Genomic DNA, 4,489 nt, shown 5'->3' with positions numbered 1-4,489 from the left:
ATGGTGTGATCACCCACCTAGAGCCATACATTCTGGAATGCAAAGTCAAGTGGGCCTTAGGAAGCATTGCTACAAACAAAGCTAGTGGAGGTGATGGAATTCCAGCTAAGCTATTTCAAATCCTAAAAGATAATGCTGTGAAAGTGCTGCACTCAATATGCCAGCAAATTTGGAAAACTCAGTAGTGGCCATAGGACTGGTTAAGGTCAGTTTTCATTCCAATCCCAAAGAATGGCAATGTCAAAGAATGTTCAAACTACTGCACAATTAAACTCTACCCACATGCTAGCAAAGAAATGCTCAAAATTCTCCAAGCCAGGCTTCAGCTGTATGTGAATTGTGAACTTCCAGATGTTCAAACTTGATTTAGAAAGGCAGAGGAACCAGAGATCAAATTACCAACATCCGTTGGATCATTGAAAAAGCAAAAGAGTTCCAGAAAAACATCTACTTCTGTTTTATTGACTATGCCAAAGCTTTTGACTGTATGGATCACAGTAAACTGTGGAAAATTCTGAAAGAGATGGAGATGGGAATACCAGACCACCTGACCTGCCTCCTGAGAAACCTGTATGCAGGTCAAGGAGCAACAGTTAGAACCGGACAAGGAATAAAAGACTGGTTCCAAATCAAGAAAAGAGTAGGTCAAGGCTGTATACTGTCACCCTGCTTATTTAACTTATATGCAGAGTACATCATGAGAAATGCCAGGCTGGATGAAGCACAAGCTGGAATCAAGATTGCCGGGAGAAATATCAATAACCTCAGACAGGCAGATGACACCACCCTTATGGCAGAAAGTGAAGAGGAACCAAAGAGCCTCTTGAGGAAAGTGAAAGAGGAGAGTGAAAAGGTTGGCTTAAAACTCAGCATTCAGAAAACTAAGATCATGGCATCTGGTCCCATCACTTCATGGCAAATAGATGGGGCAACAATGGAAACACAGACAGACTATTTTGGGGGCCTTCAAAATCACTGCAGATGGTGATTGTAGCCATGAAATTAAAAGATGCTTACTCCTTGGAAGAAAAGGTCTTCAGCCCTTTTCAGCAGATAGAGGTCTTCAGTTATAAATAAACTTTATCGCTGATAAATAAAGTATATCTTCCTTGCTGGAGGCAGAGATCAGGTTCAGGCAATTCCCTGAAAAGTGACTTAGGAAGGGCTAGCATGGAGATACTTTACCCCAAATCCCAGGCACCCTCCAAAATTCCCCTTACTCTCCAAGGGGATGTCCTTCTATCACTAAGGTTTTTCCCCGCTGAGCAAGAGGGAACCCTGCACAAACAGCCTTGGACTTGATCTGCAACCTTAATTCCCAGCTTACCAGCTCACCGGGCAGATTCTGGACTTGCTAGCCTCTGTCATTACATGAACCCATTTCTTAAAATTAGTTAATTAAAATAAAGAAATATATATTTGTATCCATGATATGTCTTCTATCTTATTGGTTCCGTTTCTTTGGGAAAGTCTGACTAATACCATTGCATTCTTTCTAAATCTATTTCAAACACCTTCCATGGCTCTGGGAAATGCACTGAAAGACATTTCCAACCACTGCTACTTTCTCCTCTGCTTCACAGAGGGCACAAGACTAAGCTTTACTCAATTGTCTCGGCCTCCGGCACTCAGCACAGACATGGTTCTATATAAATACTTATAAACGTCAAAAATGTGTAAATCAATGCCTCAGTGATAGTCTTTTACAAAGTATGGTGCATATCCCATTGGTGATGAGATGGTTTAGGGGAGTTACACACTTTTTCATCAGTTATACACAGCAGATGTTCCTTTACACAATATGCATTTCACTGAACTCTCAATTTTCTGTTTTTTTTTTTAATTAAGCTATTTTAATGTTTTTTTTTTCTTGTTAACAGTGGAATAAATAGTTTTCTTGATGACTGTAGACATGTAAGGCTGGTTGGTACAATTCAGAAATATGAGTAATGGTATCCTGATTGATGTGTAGTCTTCAATAATTACAAGGAGCTATACGTAAGTAACTGCTGTTAAACCAGTAAGACTGCATTTATGAATCCATCATTTTCAGGATTGCTGGTAACCTGGGCATATTTTTCCCAAATAACTTTGCCTTCTTGTATCACAAGGCCCAATTCATTCACATTCGCCTCAATAACAGCACCTTTGGTAACTATGAAATGTTGCTTTTTAGAAATGACTATGAAAGCTTTTATCACTGCTATACCCTTAAGAGCCTAAGCTCTACGTTTTTGAAATTTTAGGGAGAGTAAGCCTATAATTTCAAGATATCTTAAATAGCAAAATTTGTACAAGTCTTCCAAGTGCCCTTCTTCATAAATCTATTTAGAATCAAGCTTAAAAATCACCACCAGCAAATCATTTTCATAGCCTGTATGGCAACTGAACTTTCTTCAATTTAATTTTTCAGCACTGCTTTATTATAAGACACAGGTGGCAAAAAATAATAAGCTATTTGTATTGTAAGCTGAAAAGAATGAGAGTCACAGAGTAGATTTGCAGCAATCTCTTCTGAGGATGGCAAGAAAAATAGACATTTCAACTGTGCCTTTCAATTCGCAGTCAGGTTGGTGGAAATAAACAGCCCCAGGTCGTTCACCTTAAAACCCCAACCAGGAGTCTAGGACTGGCATAGAATTTAGAGTCTCAAGAGACAGTTTTCTATAACAGGTTGACCTGGGGTATCCTCTAGTGCACATTAATGAAATCTTTATGTACAGTTGGGAAGGTCCCTGGAGGAGGAAATGGCAACCCACTCTAGTATTCTTGCTTAGAGAATCCCATGGACAGAGGAGCCTGGCGGGCTACAGTCCATGGGGTTGCAAAATGTTGGACACGACTGAGCGCCTAATACTTGACTTTTTTGGTAAGAATACCCAAAGGTGTATATGGTGGGGATGAGGGATTCTTCTTCACACCAAAGACTGGCAGGCAAAAGGTGGCTTTCAGTTCAGGATGTGTCACATGGGCCTGCTTGAAACATAATCCTATTGGCCTAATGAATCTTTCATATTTAGGTAGTTTTCGAGGAGAGCCATGTTCAACAAAGCAATATTTGTAACCATCCTTTTCTAGGCTTTCGTCTTTGTCTTTCCATTCAAATAACTTTTCATACTTCGGTTTCTCCCTAGGCGAGAACTTTGGGCAGAGAGGCTTCCATTTTCCCACTTTCTCTTTTCATTTTTGTTTAATCATATTGGAAAGTACCTCAGCTCGAGACTGTCCCCTTCTGCCCAGTGGTTAGGTAGGTGCTGTTCTCCGTGAAGTCCTTTCATCGTGCTTCTGTTTGGTTGTATCCCTTTTCAAGCATCTTTTTCATGTGTATTTTCTCAGCATGGAGCGGTCTGTGGTAGAGCTTAGCTTTCAGACCAATCATCTTTTTCACCTCCTTTGAACATTCATGAGCCTCTTGACCTTCCTTCTCACCCCTTTTTCTCATGGTAATCCAAGTGATATCCATAGCGCTTCTGGTGTAACTCGATATATTCATATATTCATTTTGTGGCATGGTGAGGGCAGCCCAGCCACTGGGTGCAGCCGCCAGAGCACAGAGGCTCTCGATTTGTGGGTCTCAGAGACCCACGAGCAGACTCCGTGCCCTTCTCAGTTTTGTTGATCGACACTTGCATCCTTAGGAATACTCACTCATCCACCCACAGACTTCCATTGCCATTGGGGTCATGGCATGCTCACCAAGAGGCCTCTGAGCTTGTTCCCAAACCAGGCTGCGCCAAATGTGTTTCTTATTGGACATATGTGACTCAAGTAAATATCATGTAAATCAATGAAATATCAGTAGGAAAAGAAAAAAAAGCCCAAGTTATATGAAAATCAAGTCGAATGCCTTAAAGATAGATGGCAAACATAAATTGCTCAAGAATGATATCACAAATTTTGTTGTTGAGTTTGGTGGGCAGGAAGACAGCTGTAAAACCATAGGGAAAAGGAATAAAATCCTAGAAGGTTTCACACTCAAATTTATATCCAAGGGTCTGAATTCTCATACCATTTTAAAGAATCTGAAATTCAGAAATTGTGGGCAATGTACTTTGGGTGCAGTTTATGCTAGATACCATGAAATCCTGGTTAATATATCTGTGCTGTGGAGAATTTTGCCCCTCCCCCCAAAAGATATGCTAAAATCCTAACCTCTACTTCCTCAGAATGTGACCTTATTTGGAAATAGGGTCATTCCAGACATAAGTAGTTAAGATGAGGTCATACTTGAGTAAGATGGGCTCCTAATCCGATATGACTGGTGTCCTTATGACGGGGGAATCTGAACACAGGTATTCCTGGAGGAGAGATGAAAGGAGAGATTGGGATGATGCGTGTGTGAGTCAAGGTTACCCAAGAGCGTCCGCAAGCCATCAGAAGCTCAGAGAAGGCATGACCAGATTCTCACTCACAACCCTCAGGAAGAACCAATTCTGTTGACACCTTCATCTTGGACTTCTAGCCTCCAGACTCTCAGACTGCCTTTCTC

The 4,489-nt window shown here is 41.0% G+C and overlaps 1 pseudogene; it reads right to left on the bottom strand.

Annotated features, from left to right (window-relative positions):
• Positions 1–2,012: 2,012 nt before the first annotated feature.
• Positions 2,013–3,494, bottom strand: LOC129563429 (ribosome biogenesis protein NSA2 homolog pseudogene; annotated as a pseudogene).
• Positions 3,495–4,489: the final 995 nt, after the last annotated feature.

The sequence above is a fragment of the Moschus berezovskii genome, chromosome 9 (genome assembly GCF_049115385.1).
Source record: "Moschus berezovskii isolate FMDL1 chromosome 9, NW_MosBer_1.0, whole genome shotgun sequence".
In the NCBI taxonomy this organism is placed as follows: domain Eukaryota; kingdom Metazoa; phylum Chordata; class Mammalia; order Artiodactyla; family Moschidae; genus Moschus; species Moschus berezovskii.
The sequence above is the reverse complement of the archived record's forward strand: the minus strand, read 5'-3'. Positions and strand labels throughout refer to the sequence as shown.